General features: G+C 48.3%; 1 protein-coding gene and 1 non-coding gene across 2 annotated transcripts in view; both read left to right on the forward strand.

Moving 5' to 3' along the window:
• The window catches only part of Myo18b (myosin XVIIIb), a 193,066-nt gene that overhangs the window by 164,749 nt on the left and 5,774 nt on the right, over positions 1-22,543 (forward strand). The window lies entirely within an intron of this gene.
• Positions 13,497-13,603, forward strand: LOC120096092 (U6 spliceosomal RNA). Its single transcript, XR_005492125.1, has one exon. It is a non-coding gene; the product is annotated as a U6 spliceosomal RNA (small nuclear RNA).

A 22,543-nucleotide genomic window follows, 5' to 3' on the forward strand; every position in this document is an offset into this window, starting at 1 on the left:
GGAGGTTGAGGAAGGAGGATTTCTTGAGCAGAGAAATTTGAAGCCAGCCAAGCAGTTGACTTTATAAGGAGAGAAAAGTATATTGAGCTGTGTTTCACACAGAGAAAAAATTAATTTTATCTTGAGTCTAACTAAGATTTTATAATCTCGGGACTGGAGAGACACGGCTTAGCACTTACCAAGGACCTAAATTCAGTTCCCAGAACCCGCAATGGGCAGACAGCTCACAACCACTTCAGCTCCGGGAGCTGAAGACCTTTTTATCTGGACTCTTAGATCAACTGCACTCAAGCATATGTACCCACATACAGAGGCACGACCCTACACATAATTAAGAATAAAAGTAAAGCTTTTTGGTTTATTTTGCGTTTTATCAGATTATAATGGGATTACATCATTTCCCCACCCACTTCCTGCTTTCAAATCCTCCTGTGTGTGTGTGTGTGTGTGTGTGTGTGTGTGTGTGTGTGTGTGTGTGTTGTGTAGTCCTAAATACATAAATACAACCTGCTCTGTCTATATAATCTTAGTTGTACCTCTATGTTTTCAGGGTCGACCATTCGGTATTGGATAGCCAGTTGGTGTGCTCTTCCTAATCAGGGGAAGACTGTCTCTCCGGCTCTAAACACTCCCTAGTTGCCTCTTTGTGTGGAGCTGAGGCCTTGCAGGCTTCCCCCCATAACCGCCCATCTGCTTTATCATGTCTGTTGGTGTAATACCTGTTCAGGTCATTTTAGGGAAGTCATGTTGATAGGACCTCATAGGTGTACCTCCTGACATTCTGGGAAGAAATCCCATGGCAAGCTCCCAGATCCTCCAACTATATCATATTCTTTCTGACCCCTCTGCTAAAATGCTCTCTGAGTTGTATGCAGGAGTTGTATTCCTTAGATGCAGGAGTTGTATGGTAGATGTTTCCATTGGGACTGGGCTTCAGAACTCTGCCTTTTGATTGGCTGTGGTTTTCTGTAACAGTTGCTATCTGTTGCAAATAGACGTTTCCTTGAAGAGGGGTGAGCACCTGCGGGTGTAAAGACAAATGTTTAGAGTGTACTTAGGGGTTGTGCTGGTTTGGTAAAGTGGTGGTTGTTAAGTTCTCCTCCAAGGTCCTTAGCTTCTCTAAGGGTAGTAAAGCTGGTTTCTAGTACGGGGCATGGTTTTCCTCTTGTTCAACAAGACTTAAGAACAATCAGAGAGCTGTTGGTTACTGCCAAGGTGTGCATGCTGCTACTGCACCTCAGTGTGACCATGCACCCATGCACCCCTGCAGCCCTGCATCCTTGCAGCCCCACACCTCAGTGTTATCCTGCCATGCTGACCATTGTTACAGTTCATAGGCTTCATAGCTGAGTGTGACTGTTGGCTGATTGCCTCCTTTGGAAGCTTGCAGGACATCTTCTGTACCATGAAAGCTCGTCCTCAGGGAGGAGACACCCAGATCATTTCCAGGTCAGCTTCAGGTCAGTTCTAAGTCAGTTGCAGGCAGGGGTCCTCTGGGCCCTGTGTCTGAAGTGCATGGTGCCTCCAGCAATAGGGACTTATCTTCCACCTCTGGGAGGCTGCCAATAGCAAAAGCCTTTGGGAGTCTCTTAGATAACTCTGACCAACATCTCAAAAGGGAGCTTCTCCAGAGTGGTGTAGGGGTTTGTCTTAGACAGTCTTTGGCTCTTGGAGACAGCATCGTGAGCCCAGATAACAGTTAAACTATATGTTTATTTAATCACTTACTCATGTACACGATAGGTAAACAGGTAGACAGTTAATAGCATGGTTCCTAATGACTGTTCCCCTCCTCCTTCTTCTTTGTATCTCCCTGCAGCCCCCTGGTCAGAGCCCCCCATTCCCTGTATCAGTTCGCTTGTAGTCAGCCGGCCCCACACACCCCACAATGGTCCCATTTCACTTTCCTGACTTCTGCAGTTACGCAATGTCTTAGTCAAGGTTTTACTGCTGTGAACAGACACCATGACTAAGGCAACTCTTATAAAGGACATTTAGTTCAATCCATTTTCATCAAGGCGGGAACATGGCAGCATCCAGGCAGGCATGGTGCAGGAGGAGCTGAGAGTTCTACATCTTCATCTGAAGGTTGCTAGCAGAATACTGGCTCTCAGGCAGCTAGGATGAGAATCTTAAAGCCTACGCCTATAGTGATATACCACCCTAACAAGGCCACACCCACTTCAACAAGGTCACACCTCCTAATAGAGCCACTCACTGATCTGAGCATATACAAACCACCATATCCGAGGATCTGTATTCACATCTGAAGACCTGGACTTGGGAGCCTCTGTTGAAATGGAACCTGTGATGTTTGTCTCTCTCTGAGTCTCTGGGTCCTCAGTTATATGATCTTTTCAAGTTCCATCCATTTACCTGAAAAGTTCACGGTTTCATTTTTTTCTTTACATTCCCCACTGTTCATAGGCACCCTGTTTTCATTTCTCACTGTGGGTTGAAGGACATATACATTGTGTCCGTTTCCTAGTTACTATGAACAGAGCAGTGTAAGACACAGCTATGGCTGAGCTGGGAGTGGGGTGCGACATTCTTTGATATATGCCGGGAAGGAATGTAGTAACTGTTTTAAGACCATGCTCTGTAGTCTGTGGAATTCCATGAGGTGGGTGGCTCTGCTCACCTGTTACAGAAGATGATCTGAGGGACAGAGACGATAAGCAAGTCTGACCCTCACTCAGGGTGGGCATCCCCAATGACCCAGGTGTCCCCTTCAGGTGTCTGGGGTCAGCTTATCCCAGAGTAGAAGTGAGGTGTCTCTAGGGCTGGCTCGCAAATGATGCTCCACAAATGCTTGCCAAATGAATGTGTGACTGTCCACCGTGCAGAGGTTGCAGCAGAAACATGAATTACATTTCGTAATAGCTCAGAGAGGCTCCAAAATTCACTTGGTGTTACACAGCAAATAAGAAGAAGGACCAGGCTTTGAACCTAGGGTTGAATTCCTCCAAAGCCTCTGTCTGTCCCTAACAGCAGCCTGTCATGTCATTCATGCTAAGAATGCCTAAGGATCATTACTCAATACGCCCCAGCACGGGCAGCAGGGATTGGGTAAGGGCTTGCTGAGCACCAGACTCCAGGCATGAAGTCCTGAGACAGTGGAATACTTTATTTCTTTTCTTTGAAACATTGTAATAATATTTTTATTCTTTGAAAATTCCATGCATTATACAATGTATATTGATCCTATCCATTTACCCCCACCTCCCTCCGACTCCCCAGAGTGGCTCACACAATCTCCCTTCTAGCTTCATGTCTTCATTGCATTCATTTATTTTGCTATAACCCCGAGTCTGGCTGGCTATGCTCATGTGAACACGACATGTGGCCATCCACTGGGGTGTAGGCATACATTTTTTGCAACCCACTTTTAATAAGTATTCAACCTCTCCTCTAGCCCACCACCCAGCAGAGATAGTGGAAGAGAAAAGTTATTAGGATATGGGAGAAGTGGACTTGTTTAGCAATAGTTCTTTGGGGGGTGAGCTTGATCTTCTTTGGCAGCAGTTCAGTCCTGTAGCAAACACCAAATACAACTCAGCAGCTGCAGTCCAGTCCTCCGGGCATGCAGACACCAGGTAGCTGAAGTTCAATCCTGAAGAAACCACCAGGCTCCCTAACCAGCCTGAGGCAAAGTTGCTGAAGTGCCAAGCTGTGGAAGGAATCTCATGAGCAGTTCCTGGGCAAGTTTCTGTCAATGGCAGTGTTGCCACAAGTTGAGCTATGTAAGGCAAACCAATGCATTCCTGTCTTTAGTGAAGAATAAAGAGGTGGGGCAAACCAAACCAATGCTCCGTGCTCCTCTCCCACTGTCTGTGGGGTCACATTTATATTCCTTCATCGAGCATCCTTTCACATATTTGCTATATCAAAACATCCCTTCATCTGTGTCTGCTTCAGGAAAACAGTCTTTCACCTGTGTCTGCTTTAGCAAGATGTCCTTTCCCCTGTGCGCCCCAGCAAACCATCATTTGACATAACTGACTTTCCAAAGAACTAGAGTTTCCACTTCACTGGAGTCTGGGCAACTTACTATAGGGGCACATCCTCAAAGAAGAGGGACTGTCCCTCCCCTAGCGGCCACCAGTTGCCAGTAGCTCCTCTGGTACAAATGGGTCTCAGCATCCCAACATCTACCCATGTTGGAACTTCAACAGGCCTGATCTTGTGCAGGTGACCACAGTTGCTGTGGGCTGAAGCATGCTATAGCCACACCACACCCAAAACTCAGCTGACCTCCATCCACTGACTCTTTCTTCCTCCCCCCTTCGAGAACCTTCCAGAGCCTTGGATGACAGGAGGCTGGAGTGGGTGACTCGCCCACAGCTGAGTACTCAGTGTAAGTTGTACAGTACACATCAAGCCATTCTGAATCTCTGCATGAGCCGCTGTCACACTCAGCATAAATGTAGATACTTAGGGCTCAGTTTGGCAGTGTGAGCATTTCACAAAATAACAACAGCCGGTTCCATTCTAAGGTGTCTGGCAACACCCCACCACGCCCCCTACACCCGTCATGGGATTTTTGACAGTGCTTGGTCTGAATCCTTGCCTGTGGAACAGGTCCCACATACAGCCAGGAAGTGGTTGGGCTGGAGAGATGGCTCAGTGGTTAAGAGCACTGACTGCTCTTCCAGAGGTCCTGAGTTCAAATCCCAGCAACCACAGGGTGGCTCATAACCATTTGTAATTGGATCCAATGCCCTCTTCTGGTGTGTCTGAAGACAGTTACAGTGTACTCATATACATAAAATAAACAAACACCTTAAAAAAGAAAAGAAAATAAAGTGAGCAGTTGTTTCCCCATAACAGTCATGACAGCCGGTTGGTTCTGGAGCAGGTAAGCAGTGGCTGAATCATTGCAGTCTTCTCTACTCCACCATCCTGCATGGCACCCTCCGGCAGCCTCAGAAGAAAGGGGTTCTCTGTGTTCTGCAGCTGAGCTGACAGGCACCCTTACCAATAAGGTCTCACCATGGAGGTATGATGGGCAACCAAGAGCCTTGCCAAGAGCTTATTCTGGTTTGGCCTCTGGGTCCTCTCTGACCGACTCCTCAAGAGGTGTCCCGTGCCTGGCAATGAAAAATTCACCTATTGAATGTGTTCTAAGAGTAGGATTATCAATCTGTGCAGAGAACTGCTGTTTAAACTCTCTCTCTCTCTGTGTGTGTGTGTGTGTGTGTGTGTGTGTGTGTGTTAAAGTCTTTTAATTAACTTACAGATCAGTGGGTTTCCAAGGTTTTCTCATACATCCTTAGTTTTTATTGGTTTTATTGGTTTTATTAGTTTTATTAATCCACCACACCCTCTCCTCTTTAATACTCCTACCTCTCCTGAAACTGTTAACCCTTGGGTTTTCGTCCCTCTCCTTCCATGGCACCTGTATACCTGTGTTCTACTGTTCCTTCTAATTTTTATTTAGATTGAGAGATCCCAGGTTCCCATACAACTTTTTCATGCCCCCTTCGTTTTTGTTAAGCCCCCCAAAATTCCTCGAAGCCCCCCTCTCCTTCTATACTTGAACCTGTCCGTCCTCACGATTCTTCACCCACTTTCACTTTACCTGTGTTTTACCACCTCCTTCTCTTAAAATGTTGGCCCTTTTTCTGGTTTTCTAGCTTCCCTTAAGCATATAAAACAAAAGATTTCAAGTAAGTATCTTCATGAGTGGGGTCATGCGGAGTTTGTCTTTGGGGCCAGGGTGATATCATTTATTGTAAGTTTTTCCGTTTATCTGTGGCTTCATAATTTAATTTTTTGTGGCTGAGTCCACTGTGCATGACCACATTTTCCTTACCCGCTCCACTGACGGCCATCTGGGTTTGTTCTGAGAAGAGACCGGCAATGGATGTGGCTGAGAAGCATCTTTGTAGTACGGTAGAGTCTTAGGTTCTTCTCTAGGAGTGGTAGGGATGGGAGTAGGGAACTTCTGATTTCCACAGTGTACGTGCCCACCAGCAGCCTGTCACCGTTCACACCAGCCCTTGTTGCCGTTTGTATCCTCGTTTATACCATCCTGATGGGAAACCCCTTCCTGTAAGTGTATTTATAATTGAAGGTTCTGCACATCCTGGGGTGGAAGGGAACCCTGGGGTGATTTAGTTAAATCACTAGAAAGACTGAGAAGTGAGACCTCAAAGGAAAGTTTGTGACCTATGTTGATTGCGAGGACTGGTGCCGAGACCAGGGACCTTCATTTACTTACATCTCTCTTCCATTTACCTGTCTGTCTGTCTGTCATCTATTATCTATCTAATCTCACTTATCAATCATCTCTGTATCTATCATCTATCTACCTAATCTGTCTGTCTGTCTATCATCTATCTATCTAATCTCACTTACCAATCATCTCTGTATCTATCATCTATCTACCTAATCTATCTATCTACCCATCCATCCATCCATCTGTCCATCCGTCCATCCATCCATCTAGTTAATGTAATACTGAGGCTACAGAACTCCAAGACAATCTTGGGTAAATTTTAGGGCTCAGCTCATTTCTCCCTTTTCAGTCCAGGATATCAGTCAGATTGAGTGGTTCCACAGTTGAGATGCATCCTTTCCACATCAATTAAGATAGTCCCAGATAGCCATGCCCAGAGACCCTCATGCCAGATAATTCTAGATTCTGTCAAATTGAGCTTGACTGGGTACCACACCCCATTTTCCAGATAGGTGGATGATGAATATGCTAATCACCTAGTGAACAGGGTAACAACCTAGTGAATAACTATTCACCTGGTGAATATGCTAATCACCTGGTGGATATGCTAATCACCTGGTGGATATGCTAATCAACTGGTGAACATGCTAATTGCCTGGTGAGCATGCTAATTGCCAGGAAACTATGCTAATAGCCCAATGTATATGCTAATGAGTCGATGAATATGCTAACCGGGTGGTGAATATGCTGGTCAACTGGTGAATATGCTAATCACACAGTGAATATGTTAGCCACACAGTGAATATGCTAATCACCAAGTGAACGTGCTAATTCCCTGGTGAGTGTGCTAATTGCAGTGGCTATTTCTCTGCCCCACCCCCATCTTATCACAGGTACAAAGACTTATTCCACATAGGTTCCTGGAGAATTATTGCTCTGGTATCCCAGTATAGTTGTACAGACTTTTAAACTCCCTTTTCTCCCTCCAAGGGACTAGAATTCAAGCCTATGTCTGATTTCTGAGAAATGTCTGTGGCTGGATTTAAAGTGTGTACGCTGAACTGTTTTTTTTAAAAAGAATTCTCCATTAGAAAAGAATTGAGTAACAGAACAAATGCTGCTATTATGATAATTAGGGCAGTACTAGATTCTGTTTGAAAAATCGGAAGAGGAGATGAAGGGTAAGACTGAATTCATAACAAAAAAAATGTCCCCGTTGCCGTGAATGAGACAAGATGAATCAGCTCAGGGTCTTTTTACCCATGGATGTGTGTGGCGACAGTTCTTCCTATATCACTCAATGTTTTAAAGAATAAGAAGCTTAGACAGAAGACCACGCCCCCTGCCCATTCTTTAGCCTTAGCTCTCTAGCTAGAGCCAGCCCTCTTCTGTTTACTGTGCCCCCTCCCAGGCCTCTCTGCATACTTATGAACATCTCCAGTGCTCACGAATAGAAGGCATAAGGGATGTGCTGCGTGCTGTGTGCTCTTTATAAATCCGTACAATGTCTTTCCATCCACAGTGTGTCTTGGGCTTTTCCCTTACAGGGCCCTTGCCTCTATCTTGGCCTTTTGAATCCCCATGGAAGGGGCTTCTTAAGTTCTAAGTTGCTCTATTTAGCTGTGAAGATCATATTTCACTTTGTGGTGCTTTTCAGACGCTTGCTGTGGGCTTGTCGGGCTTCCACAAAAATCCATGTCCTTACGCCGTTAACTCCCCAGGTCAAAGGGGACTTGTGTTTTGAACTGTCGATCACAAAATCAGCACTGTGTCCCACCCTAGATGGGGGCTGAAGCTCCTAAAAACCTAGTCCTGATTTACCTGGTACCTGGCAGGGCTCCATCAAGAAGCTTCTTGGACACTTCCAGTTTGGCTGAAAGAGAAGGTCACTCTAAAAACAGAACTGATGAGGGCAGACTTCTGGCAGCATCCAAGAGCATTGGCATGTTATTTACAAGAGGACGTCAACTCCAGAGAGAAATACACCAAAGCTTTGTGATTTAGGGCCAGCTGGGACCAAGCATCTGCCACTGATAAATGTGAGCTCTCCTGGAGACAGACACTGAATTACCTTCTTGGCAGCAAAGAGGGAGCTTAAGGCGTGGTGGTGGCAGCTGACTTGGTTCAGTAGACCCCTAGGACATCTGGCATAGGTTCTTCTAGGGCTGACCAGTGGTGTGAGCAGAAGCTGCCCCTTCATGAGTCCTGCTGCATCCAGTACCTGGTTCCTGCCCTCTGAAACCATCCCCTGATGTAAGTCTTTTAAGGGATTGGCTCTCTCACTTTCTTGGACACTCAGGGCTTCCCAAGGAGCGTCTGGGCCATTTGATTCTTGCCCCCCACCTCCACACCCAACAGAGCCCCAGCCTTAGTCACCGGTTCTGTTACGTGCTGACAGTTGGCACTGCTCAGTCACCACCCTCAGGGAACAGCCATCTTTCCACTCCACCCAGCATCCCTCCCTTACTCACACCCTCACCTTCCCTCCCTCTCTGCTCTGGGGTCCTCTGCTTCCTGGCTGTACCATCGCTTCACACATGACAGATTCTTTTCTTCCTGTGCCCACGCCCAGGCTTCTCAAAGAAGAGGTCTTCACACCCCTCTTCACTTCCTCTCTCCATGAGTGTGGTGCCCCAGTTTACCTCATCCCCAAACCTGCCCCCACCACTGCACTGAAGCTTTCCCTCTGTATGAACTCTGAATGTCCTGGAACTCGATCTGTAGGCCAGGCTAGCAGACCCATCTGCCTCTGCCTCCCCAGTGTTTGGATTGAAGGTGAGTACCACTATGAACTATGTTATTGTGCCAGCAGCTTCCAAGGAGACACAGTAGAGCCCTAAGTCCCGACTCTGTCTTTTTCTTGTTTCTCAGTGTCTGCAGTGTCCAGTTCTCTGTAGAGCTCTGTTCCCAACTGTGCCCACCTCTCTCCCCCAAGATTCTCCTTAAACACCCCCTTTTCTGTGTGTCTTCCTTACCATCCCCTCCCCAAACATTGTGGTATCCAGGTACAGTCACCCACTTCTCTCCTCACGAGAGAACAAGCAATTCATTCTCTTGTGATATTTGGCTCTGCAGCCACAAAACTTCTCACGTATAGCACAGTGGTTCTTGTCAGCACTGGTGACCTGTCCGTCTTTCCCACAGTCAGGACTGGTGACCTGTCAGTCATCCCACAGTCACTGCTGATGACCTGTCAGTCATCCCACAGTCACTGCTGATGACCTGTCAGTCATCCTACAGTCAGCACTGGTGATCTTGTCAGTCATCCCACAGTCACTGCTGATGACCTGTCAGTCATCTTACAGTCAGTGCTGGTGATCTGTCAGTCATCCCACAGTCAGTGCTGGTGATCTGTCAGTCATCTTACAGTCAGTGCTGGTGACCTGTCATTCCTCCCACAGTCAGCACTTGGTGATCTGTCAGTCATCTTACAGTCAGTGCTGGTGACCTGTCCATCTTTCCCACAGTCAGCACTGGTGACCTGTCAGTCATCCCACAGTCAGTGCTGGTGACCTGTCATTCCTCCCACAGTCAGCACTTGGTGATCTGTCAGTCATCTTACAGTCAGTGCTGGTGACCTGTTATTCCTCCCACAATCAGTACTGGTGACCTGTCAGTCATCCCACAGTCACTGCTGATGACCTGTCAGTCATCCCACAGTCAGTGCTGGTGACCTGTCAGTCATCCCACAGTCAGTGCTGGTGACCTGTCATTCCTCCCACAGTCAGTGCTGGTGACCTGTTATTCCTCCCACAGTCAGCACTGGTGACCTGTCAGTCATCCCACAGTCAGTGCTGGTGACCTGTCATTCCTCCCACAGTCAGTGCTGGTGATCTGTCAGTCATCTTACAGTCAGTGCTGGTGACCTGTCATTCCTCCCACAGTCAGTGCTGGTGACCTGTCAGTCATCCCACAGTCACTGCTGATGACCTGTCAGTCATCCCACAGTCAGTGCTGGTGACCTGTCAGTCATCCCACAGTCAGTGCTGGTGATCTGTCAGTCATCCCACAGTCAGTGCTGGTGACCTGTCAGTCATCCCACAGTCAGTGCTGGTGACCTGTCAGTCATCCCACAGTCAGTGCTGGTGATCTGTCAGTCATCCCACAGTCAGTGCTGGTGACCTGTCATTCCTCCCACAGTCAGTGCTGGTGATCTGTCAGTCATCTTACAGTCAGTGCTGGTGACCTGTTATTCCTCCCACAGTCAGTGCTGGTGACCTGTCAGTCATCCCACAGTCACTGCTGATGACCTGTCAGTCATCCCACAGTCAGTGCTGGTGACCTGTCAGTCATCCCACAGTCACTGCTGATGACCTGTCAGTCATCCCAAAGTCAGTGCTGGTGACCTCTTGTTCAGCCATAGTCAGCGCTGGGGCATTTGGAGTTCTCTCTGTGCTCTCTGCACATTTCATAGTGCACTGGGCTTATGGAGGTCAGGCTATAAAAGATTCTACCTCACACAACCATGGAGCTCTTAATTGCTGCATAATCACCTCTAATTACTGCTATGCTGACTGAATGGCCTTGCTTAGTCTGACAAAAAGATGGCACTATAACCTTGCTCCTCCCCTGGGTGGGTGGGGAGTGCTCTCTATAAACACTCTGCCCATATCCTTGGCTTGATCTTTTCTGTTTTTATTTATTTAAAGGAAAATAATCTAGTTAAGTACCATCACCAACACTCTCTCCTTCCCCACTCTGTGTTATTTTATTTGGCTGGCTTGAATTAGTAAACAGGTCTGAATTACAGGGTATTGTTTGTAAAAAAAAAATTAATAAATAAAGTTGTGTTACCCAAGGAAACGTAATTACTCTGCCCCAGACTAAAGCCAAGGATCTGTCAGGAGTGTTGCTTCTATGATTAGATAAGACTCGGTGGTAATTAGCTCATTAATTATAGATATGTGAATGGATGGGTCTTAGCTTAAGATGCTTGTTCTCCAAGCTGGCCTCGTTGTCTCTGCCAGTCCTGATTCTACACGATCCAGTGTTTACCCATCTCTGTAGTTTTAGGACTGGCACACAGGGTGGTTTGAACATACTCTGAACAGTGGTTGGTTCACTTATGAAGAGCGGATCCATGCCTTCCTAGGCACGAGGGTTCTCTAAGAACTCATCAGTATTACAGGGTCAGTGGCAAAGGTACTGAGGCTGAGAGGGGAAAGCTCAGTGCAAACCTTCATCCCCAGTCCGTGGACAGAGCACTGGCGAGAGAGACCAAAGCAATCTTTGATGGATGTAGGGCTTGTCCACAGGACCCATGTGACTCCTGAAGGGATTCCATATCCTTTCCTGTCTAGAAGCCCAAGTTCTAGCTGGGGAGGCCCATAAAACAGCAGGTAAAGTGCTAACTGGACGTTAAAAAGCTGGTGTAAAGGCGTGGATCTGTGACATCATCACTGGGGAGAGGAGGCAGTCAGATCCTTGGTGCTCACTGGCCTGACAGCCTAGACAAACTGACACCTCTGCGTTCAGTGTCGGCTGGTTTCAGAAAGTAAAGTAGTTGTCTTAGTCAGGGTTCTCTAGAGCCACAGAACTTATGGGTAGTCTCTAGATATAGTAAGAGAATTGGTTGATGACTTACAGTCTGTAGTCCAACTCTCCAACAATGGTCAGCAGCAGCTATGACTGGAAGTCCAAGAATCTAGCAGTGGCTCACTCCCACAAGGCAGGCAGGCGAAAAAGAGAGGCTCTTCCTTCTTCTGATGCCCTCATGTAAATCTCTAGCAGAAGGTCTGTCCCAGATTAAAGATGTGCACTACCAAGACTGGGTCTGGGACTTGTTTTGTCCCAGGTGGCATTGAACTCAGAGATCTCCTTGCCTTAAGCTCCTGAGATTCATAGCCACTTGGCCTCAAGATTTCCATACCAAGATCCAGGTCAGAAACTTGTATCTCCCAGCCTCAAGATCAGGATCAAAGGTGAGCCTTTCCAATTCTGAATTGTAGTTCAATCCAGATATAGTCAAGTTCACAACCAGGAATAGCCACGACAGTAGTCATAGAAGAAGACACCAGATATCACCTCCGTCCTGCACACACACACACACACACACACACACACACACACACACACACACACACCATAATCTTAGGCTCACCTAAATGAACTTCCAACCACTGGAATCAATCAATCCCTAGGGATTAACAACCTTGGAGTCTGATCGACTTCAAGTTTTGTTAAATAAACTTAGTATTGAAGTGTATATATAAGCAGGTACATCTTGACATTCAAACACTGACCAAAGGTAGGTCATTGCCACCTAAGCCTTCTCGGCCTATTGATATCTTGGTCTCCTCCCTCTGTAAAGACAACCTCCTCATGCTGACTTCTAATGCCCTGCATCAGAAGGGCCTGGCTGTGAACCTAAAGCACATGGAAGTCCCTTGTGTGTGCGCCTCCTGCAGCAGCTTCCTCCCTTCCATGTTTATGTTTAGTCTGTGAGGTTGGTCCTCAGTGGTGTATATAATGACAACCTGGCAGATCCTGGGTGCCATAGCCTATCACGGTAACATCCCCGGGAAGATCTACATCTTCTCCCAGGGGACAAGGCTGTCCATGTTGGGGGCAGTAGCTGCTCGTCTCTAATGTGCAGAGGTGGGGAACACTGCCGGACATCTTATGACCCACATGACAACACGCCTTCTACAAGGAAGCTTGTCCTGCAGTGCCCCACTCTGAGTGCACGGTAACTTTGCTGTCCACGGTTGAGGACCATCTGGCTCACCACCACCTCCTTCATGTCCCCTGCTTTACTGCCTGACTCCAGGAATGGCTCGTTTTGATAAAGTCAGTCAGTTAGCTGAGTGCGTCCAACAGCTGCTGACATGGGGACCAGGTTCCCCACTGATGTTGTACATATTCATGGTTCAAAGGCCAGGGCAACTTAGCTGGTCACAGCCTGCCTTCATTTGATCCAACATAAGCCCCCTCCTATCTCCACTGTGGGAACCCTCCTGTCTTGCTGAGGTAGCCTCCTGCTCTGTTCAGATCCTCAGTACCTAGGTGACATTCAGTCTCTGTTTCTTCATTGGCATTTTGGCCCCTTCCCCCTTTGCCAGTCAGCCTGATACATGGATTTTCCTGGAACGTTCATGAGCGTTGGGTTCTTCCTAGTTGAGCCCTGCTGTGAGAGGCGCTGCAGAGAGCAGCTGTGCATGTACCTCAGCTGTGGGGTGATGCAGTTTTGTCTGGTGGGTGCAGACCAAGGTTCCCGGGAGCACTACAACCCTAGTCAGGTCTAGTCAAGTGGCAACACAGAGTCATTGGTACCCCAAGCCCTAAGAACCTCCTTCTGCTGTCTTTAAAAATTAGCGTGCTTGCTTCGGCAGCACATATACTAAAATTGGAACGATACAGAGAAGATTAGCATGGCCCCTGCGCAAGGATGACACACAAATTCGTGAAGCGTTCCATATTTTTTGGGGGGCTGGGGATTTAGCTCAGTGGTAGAGCGCTTACCTAGGAAGCACAAGGCCCTGGGCTCGGTCCCCAGCTCCGGAAAAAAAGAACCAAAAAAAATTAGCAATTTTAGTGGAAATGATTAGTGTCCCATAGCAGTTTTAGTCTGTTTCCCGTGTAACAAATTTCTGCCTATGTCTTCAGCTGAGGCCTTTTTCTACAAAAAAGTCTGATGAAGTCTTTTCTTTGCTTCTCTTCCCACTCCCCACTCCAGTTTTGACTTGTTAGTGATCTATAGCAAATCTTTGGCTATTCTAGACACAAGTTCTCTGTAGGGAAAATGGATCCCCTGTCCTTCAGAGGCTGACTGACCTTTAGAAGCCAATCAACTGCTATTTTGGTAAATGGCTTTCAACTGCGCTGTTGCTCGATTGATAATCCCCCTTTATATTTAGCACTGCACTGTGATCCGACTAATAATTTCCTTTCATTTCATCTTCAAGTTCTGGCTGCCTGGGTGACTCTCAGAAATTCTTTAAACCTAAATTCAGCTTGTCTGGTTTTCCTAAGTAAGGATTTAGTGCAGCCTGGTCCAACACATCTAGATGCTTCCTAGACTTTTCAAATTTCTTTTGCTAAATCAATATTTTTGTTTTTTTGTTGTTTGTTTGTTTGTTTCCATGTGCCTCAGGGTCTCTCCCCTTCCCCTCTAGTTATAGCTCAGAGACCTTACCTTCTCTTCTAGATGATCACTTCCTTGAACCAGTGGCTAATTCACCTTTACAACCTGAAACCTGGAAGCACTCAGCCCATGAGTCTAGATGTGAGAATGGAGAGAGGTGGGTGGATGGATGGATAGATAGATGAATCAACAGATGGATTGGCAGACAGATCGACGGACAGACAGATGGATGGATGAGTGGGTGGATAGATGGACGGATGGATGGATGGGTGGATGGACAGATGGACAGATGGATGAGTGGGTGGATAGATGGGTGGATGGATGGATGGGTGGATGGACAGATGGACAGACAGATGGATAGACAGACAGATGGATGAGTGGGTGGATAGATGGGTGGATGGATGGATGGGTGGATGGACAGATGGACAGACAGATGGATAGACAGACAGATGGATGAGTGGGTGGATAGATGGGTGGACAGATGGATGGATGGGTGGATGGACAGATGGACAGATGGATGAGTGGGTGGATAGATGGGTGGACAGATGGATGGATGGGTGGATGGACAGATGGACAGACAGATGGATAGACAGACAGATGGATGAGTGGGTGGATAGATGGGTGGACAGATGGATGGATGGATGGATGGACAGATGGACAGACAGATGGATAGACAGACAGATGGATGAGTGGGTGGATAGATGGGTGGACAGATGGATGGATGGGTGGATGGACAGATGGACAGATGGATGAGTGGGTGGATAGATGGGTGGACAGATGGATGGATGGGTGGATGGACAGATGGACAGACAGATGGATAGACAGACAGATGGATGAGTGGGTGGATAGATGGGTGGACAGATGGATGGATGGATGGATGGATGGACAGATGGACAGATGGGTGAGTGGGTGGATAGATGGGTGGACAGATGGATGGATGGATGGATGGACAGATGGACAGATGGGATGGACAGACAGATGGATGGGCAGACAGATGGATGGACAGACAGAGGATGGACGGACAGATGTACATGGATGGATGGATAAATGAAGAGATGAATTGAGGGAGGGATGGAGGGAGAGAGGGATGCGTGCATGGATGGAGGGATGGATGGACAGTTTCTATCCACTTAGAACTACATTGTCAGAGGAACTGTGTGCTTTTATGTTTGGCCCAGCAGTTGACATTCTGCTATAATCAGTTGAGGTCCAGGCATGAGAAATGACACAGTTTGTTGAGGATTTGCTTAAGGAACGCTGATCTGCACAAATCCACAATCCAGTTGGAGATTTTAATCACATCTCACATCTTTCAAACCAGCGAGGAAAATATGTTCAAAAGACTCAACAGTAGAACCAGTGTGTCCCCCTCTCCCAGTGCAGGACTAGAGGGTGCCTGATGTTCTCTGTCCATGGGGCAGGCTGGAGGACTTACAGGAGCTGAGGTTGCAGCACCAGCACAGACCTGATCTCTGGAGGTGAACAGCGCCCTGTAGAAACGTCTGGCTCTTGGAGAACGTGTTCAAGGCTGCATGATCAATGTTGGTTTTGAAGCTGTTGATTTTAAGTCACAAGAAGTGGCTTTGGTTGACTGGGGTCTGATTGAAGCATCCTACATAAGGCAGACAAAGCTGCCCTCTGCCCTCCACTCTCTGCCCTCTACCCTCTACCCTCTGCCCTCTGCCCTCTGCCCTCCTCACGGCATCCCTCTCTGCTCTCTCACTCCCTCCAGTCCACGAATCCTCTCAGGGCACTTGACTCTGGGACTTCATAAAGCAAAGGCATGCATAGTTAAGAGGCACGCATTGTTTGGAGAAGAGACACAGTAAGCATGAAATTATAATACAGAATGGTAGGCTGCTGTGGGTAGTGAGAGCCTTGGGGGCAGCCTAGGCTTGGAGGCATAGACTTCTCAGTGGGACTAATCATTGAATGGTGGTAAAGGTGTCTGTCTGTCTGTCTATCTGTCTATCTGTCTATCTGTCTGTCTATCTATCTATATCTATATCTATATATCTATATCCATATATATATATCAAGGGACCCTTGGAGTCACCTGCTTGGCTCCTCTGCATACCCCTCCCCCATCTCTCTTCTTTTTTTACCCTATGATTTTAGATGTGTGCACAAGGTGCGTATGTGTTCGTCCGTGTTTGTGTGTACCGTGCCTGTGCAGGTCAGAGGTCAGTGTCAAGGGTTTTCCTCCATCAATCTCCATCTTGCTTTGTGAGACAGGGCCTTTCACTACACCTGGAGCTAATAGATTTAGCTTAAGTCTGGTTAGCAAGCTCTGGGGCTCTACCTCCCCTCTGATGGGATCACAGATGCTCGTGGCTGAGCCTAGCTGCTTATGTGGACGTTAGGGATCTGAACTCTGGTCCTTGTCCTTGCATTTCAGGCACTTTAGTCACTGGGTCATTCTCTCTCCATCTCCTTATGAGGAATGATGGTGTCTGGTCATCTTCAACTTCTCTGACCTCTCCTTTACTTTGGTGACTGTCCGAGTTTTTCAAAGCTGACGTTATTTCTGTCTTCATACCCTCTCTCTCATGGTTATCCCAGGCTCTCAGACATTTGCAAGCATGTGGTGTTGCGTCGGATTCCAATGTGCGTTCACCCCAGTTGTCCCTAAATGGTCTTATATAACCCGGGCTTTAAAAGGAAGGATCTTACGAGGAGGTAATTATTGTGTTTAGTTGCCTTCTGAGGCTGTTTAGACAGATAAGAAGCTTTGTGTTGGAGAAGTCTGAGGCTTACAGACTGACTGGGCAGGGAGCACTGTAGCTCCCTGTAGGGTCCCCCATTTTGTGCCTGTCTGTCTGACTGTTTTTCTTTCTCTACACTCAGCCCCTCGCTCTCTGCCTCTTTCACTGAAGTGAATCATCCTCTTTAGGTTTCTGGGAATGATTCTTTCTCATCAACCCAGGCTTAGTCCACGTGTTCGGAGTGCAGAACCGTAATTCAGTGTGTGTGCAATCTGCAGTGCTCAAATCAGGGCCACTTGAACAAACCCTCCCATCTCCTCCAACTCTACCATTTCTGCATGCTGGGATCTTTAGAATCCTCCAGTTCTTGCAAAATACATCACAAGTTCCGGCAGACTTCGGTTTCTGTGCTGCGTTAGAGGACATGGGACTGCCCCTGATCATGGGACTGCACCTGATCACAGGACTGCTCCTGATCACGGGACTGCCCCTGATCATGGGACTGTACCTGATCACGGGACTGCACCTGATCACGGGACTGCACCTGATTTTTATGAGTTTTGATCCCTGCTCCAGGCTCCTTCACTCCTTACATCTCTCTGTACACATCCTGGTCTCTGGCAACCCAGACAGACCCTGTCTATGAACCGGGCATGGCTGTCTCTCAGGATGCCCTGTGGAAGATCTGTGGGTGGGGTCCCCTGAGGCAGTTCACCAAGCTGGCTTCTGTGTAGAGCACTGACACACACTGAAGTTGCAGAAGGAACTGCAGACAAGGCTGGCTGCTATCCCACCCCACTACATAATGCCTCGCTCTACTATCCACACAATTAAGCCAGGAGTGAGTGGACACAGGGACAGCCTCCGGCTGACCTTGCCTCTTTAGCTGGGTCGCCCTCTGGTCCCCCATGCTCGACGCCTTTCCTCCCAGCCTGTTGTCCTCACCGAGCCTCACACCCCTGCCCTGGAAGTGTAGGTAGTCATCATCATCGCCTGCCAAGAGTTTTGCAGATGGAATCTGCTAATAACTGGTGGGCGGGACCTTCCCTCCTGCAGCCTCTCCTCCTTCCAAAGCTAGGCCCACCATTCATTGCCTTCCCTCTTCCAAAGCCTGAGTCATCCCACCGCCTCCAGAAAGTCTGTGCTCCAGGCTCAGTACACACGGTTGAGCTCCCTTGCCAGCCCCCGACACTGCATCCATACCCTGGAATTTCCTGCACAGCAAACCCTTCCTCAAGGATGTATCCAGAACTTGCACCAAAGATTTGCACTCAAAGCGGGGAACATAGGCTACTTTCTGCTTCTGTAAGTCAGCCCAGTCTTGAGACAGACAGACCAGACTGGGTATCTTGCAGCTCAGCCGGTTCCTCTGAAAGCCTTCTGGCCCCTCTGAGCCTCAACTTTCTCATCTGTAAAATGGGAGAATAAAGGATAAGGAGGCAGAATGGCCAGGAGATGAGGATCTGGTAAACCATTGGGTGTAAGCCCACCTCCTTCCATTTATCATGTGTCCAGGGCTTAACATCTCTGAGCCTCTTGTTTGACAAAGGAAGTTCACAGTGTCATGTGCTTCAGGGAACATGGTGCCCCTTGCACCCCAGTAATGTGTGTAATGTGTGCCTTGTGTGCAATCCCAGGCACCATAGCAATCTTCAGCCTTTGCTCTCTTCAACTTGGTGTTTGCATCACTGGGCCATCTTCAGAGGAAACCCACTTCTCACTGCAGACATCACAAGTATTAAAGATCTTATTAATTTGTTCTATGGTTTCAGCGTGTGGGTGAGGGATAGGGGCAACGGGTCACCTCTAGGGGTGATTCATAATGTCGTTAAGTGTGCATCGAGTCTCTTGTGGCTCCTGTCCAACCGTCTCTGGCTCCAGCTGGATGCTGAAGCAGGGATTGTGAATGGTACCGTGCGGTTATGTCTGACGCCAGAGGCCTGTGACTTGGACCCGTGGTTATGTCTGATGTCTGACGCCAGGTCCAGAGGCCTGTGAGTTGGACCTGGCTTTTCAACTCAGTATAACATGATGGGCTTTGACAGAACATGTGAAAACCTGGAGTCAGGATTCACAGTATAGCTGCTATGGTCACACTCGGGAGAGAAACCCAGGAGACACATCCATGAGACATCTGACAAGGGAAGGGAGTCCACAGGAGATCCCTTCTCAGCAGCCAGCTTCTTCTGAGCATGAGCCATACCTAGAAGTCCCCTCTCTGTCCCTCCTTGTCTGCCAGTCCGGGCTTTGTTGGTTAACATCGATGCTCAGTCTGGGGTCTTCCTCAGCCCCTGTGTCAGGGCTCTCAAGGACAGACAAACAGACAGGTGTTAAGATACTAAAATGGATTGGATTAATGGAGATCAACACTTTGGAAATGAAGCGGCACACACTCGCTCCTGAGTATTGCAGGGGACTTGGTTTCTGAACCCCCACAGATGCCGACAGTTGTGATATGGTTCTGATTTGCACCATCCACACCCACACTGACCCCTCATGTCCTAAGTCACTTTATGACACCCAAAAGACCATGTCATACTTACCTACTGGCCTAAGAGCGGCCACAGTGTGTCGTTTAAGGGAAACAGCAAGAACGAATATCTGTGAGCATTTGGTACAGTCACGGTTACTTGTCCAATGTTTTCGATCTCGTTGAGTCCACAGAGGAAGAGTGTTGCAGATAGGGAGGGTCAACTGAATGAGTAGGTAAAACTGTGAGATGCGTTGCCTACCCTGAAACTCTGGGATGGATGGAGGTCGACCAGCAAGCACACCTCATCTGTAACTCCTAATAAGACCCTGAGACCTTAGACATGCCCCAGAAGAAGCCTTGCTTGAGAAGGAGAAGATCCAGGATTTGAACCCACTATCAACCGCTTAAAGACTCATCTTCCTAACTTTGCAGGTTCCAGGGTTCCAGAGATTTAATATCCTCTGTAATATTAGGCAAACCAAGCACACAGGACGTCCCTGTGTCGTGTTCCTATGGAATCACCGGTCAGCAGTTAGTGCACTCTTACCGTGTGCTGGGCATCAGAGGATCACGATTAACTCATGTTTAGCTGAGCACCTACTGTGTGCCAGAAGACCGAAGACAGCCCTCTCGGTCTTTTATGTGTTTTGGGGACTGCTGGATGCTGGATTGGCTAGTTCACTTTCTACGTATTGGCTGAGCATCTGCCATGGCCTAGGGCACTAGGCAGTGGTGGTAGATACAATGGGTATGTCTGTCCTCTCTGTGACACTGGTGGATGTGGACCCCTCCATTTCTGGCCTAGAGAACATAAGGCAGAAATCCCAATGGCAGCGTCATTCAAGACAGCACCAGATAAGGTCCCCAGCCACCAAGATCTGATGTCAGAGACAGTGTTGGCCGTGTGTCACCCACAGAGTGTGACAAGAGGCCACAGAGATGAATACATTGCTCTGTGTTGGCTCACCTACTTAGGACCCCACTTCTGCTACCTCCTCTGTGTGTTCCATAGGGATGTTCCCTCTCCCGTGCTATGCCCGGAGGTCATAACTCCTGTTTCTCAGGGTTGTCATGGAGGCAGAAGAAATGCCTGTTCTCTTCCCTGACTCCAGGGCAGGGCCCAGCATGTTGTGGCGCCATGACTGTAACCACTGACTGGTTCTGCACTTGAATATGAGAGCCACCTCAGGGCTGGTTCTTTGGAGTGACTAAGGCACAGGCTTCAGAAGTCGCTGAGATATCTCAGGAGCCTCCCTTCAAAGACCAAGCCCTGCCCCCACCTGGCATTCATCACCCTATCTCCCAGCCATTCAGCCCTCAGTACTGTAGCATCTCCTTGGCCAGCACTCTGAGCATCAGGTGGACATCTTCATTATCCACCATACATCCATCACAGGAAGCTGACAGAGAGAGGGGGGAGTGGGAGAGAGGGGGGGAGGCAAAGACAGACAGAGACAGGGACAGGCTACCCTAGAGGACACCTGGAGGGCAAGAATGAGTGTCACAGGCCTGGGTGCCCGTGCTTGAACGTTCCAGAGCTGGGACAGGATGTGCCAGCCTCAAGTGGCAGAGTCAGAGAATCCCTGGACCAATAAATCCCACAGTGTCTGCACAGAACATGCATACAAAGAACTTCATACACAGAAGCTAGCAGATGCAGCCAGCCACAGGGAAGTATGAGAGGGACCAGGGATGTGGAATTCTGTGTCTCTGCCTCTCACCCAACACCCCTGTCCTCTGCAGTCCCCTCAAGAATCCACTTGACGTGACGGCTTGTGTCCCTATGGATCCCTCAAAGGCACCAGGCCTTCCCAGGAGGCAGAGTTCAACCCTGGGCCCTACTCGTGAGGCTAAGGCCACACCCACAGCACTCAAGGGCCCCCAGCCTGGGCCTCCTGCACCTTGCAGTACAGTCTAGACCTGCAGACCCATATCTGGGCTCCTGGCTGATCCTGCTACCCAGCATACCCCCATCTTTTTGTCAGAGATGAAAATGGCAGAACTGGTCTGTCCTGTGATTCTCCATCCCCCTCCCCCTGCCCTCACCTCTGTCCCCCACTTCCCTTCCCCAGCATCTGGGCTTTTCATCTTTCTTCAGCCCCGCCCCCCCATTGTGGTCTACCAGATGTCCCTTCCTTGCTCTACTGCAGCTCCTCTGGCATCTCTGCCCTCACTTTCTTTTCTCCTCTTCCATCCTCCTCCTTCACTACCCTGATTACATCCACCATTTACTGAGCACCTACTGTGAGCCAGGTTGAGTACTGAATAGCTGTGGGACAGAGAGACAGCAGTCCCCGAGTCCCAGGCAGCAGGCACCCTGAGTGGCAGGCGATAGATGAGACTGAGGCTTGAGATACATTCATCACGCCCACCTCCTTTCAGGGCCAAGACAGCATGGAAATGACTTTTGTCATCTCAGCAGCAGCCCACTGGCCCTGACAGCTCAAAGCTGTATATTAAAAAGGAGAATGAAATGAACAGAGTGGCTGCCACCTTGCAGCGTGTGTGTGTCTCTGTGTGTGTGTGGTATGAACGTGTGTGTATGTATGTGTGTGTGTGTATGCATATGGGTGTGTGGGAGTGTGTGAGATGTGTGTGTGCACATGTATGTGAATGTGTGTGTGTGCATGTATGTAGGGTGTGTGCATATATATATTTGTGTGTGTGGTATGTGCATACATATATGTGTGGTGTGTGATGTGCCTATGTGCATGTGTGTGTGCATACATGTGTGTGGTGTGTGAATGTATGCATGTATGGGTATGTGAGGTGTATATGTGTGTGCATGGGTGTGTGGTGTGTGTGTATGTGTGTGCATGGGTGAGTATTGTGTGTGGTACGTGTCTGTGCATGTGTGTGTGCATACATGTGTGTGGTGTGTGTATGTATGGGTGTGTGTACATGGGTATGTGGTGTATGTGTGTGTGTGCATGGGTGAGTGATGTGTGTGTATGTGAGTGAGGTATGTGTCTGTATGTGTACACGTGTGTGTGTGTGTGTGTGTGTGTATGTGTGTGTGTGTGTTGGAGGGAGACATTCTAAGGCACTGCTCTCGACAAGCAAGCCTTCACATAATTGGAAAGCAGCCATTGGGCTTCACA

Source organism: Rattus norvegicus, chromosome 12, assembly GCF_036323735.1.
Source record: "Rattus norvegicus strain BN/NHsdMcwi chromosome 12, GRCr8, whole genome shotgun sequence".
In the NCBI taxonomy this organism is placed as follows: Eukaryota; Metazoa; Chordata; class Mammalia; order Rodentia; family Muridae; genus Rattus; species Rattus norvegicus.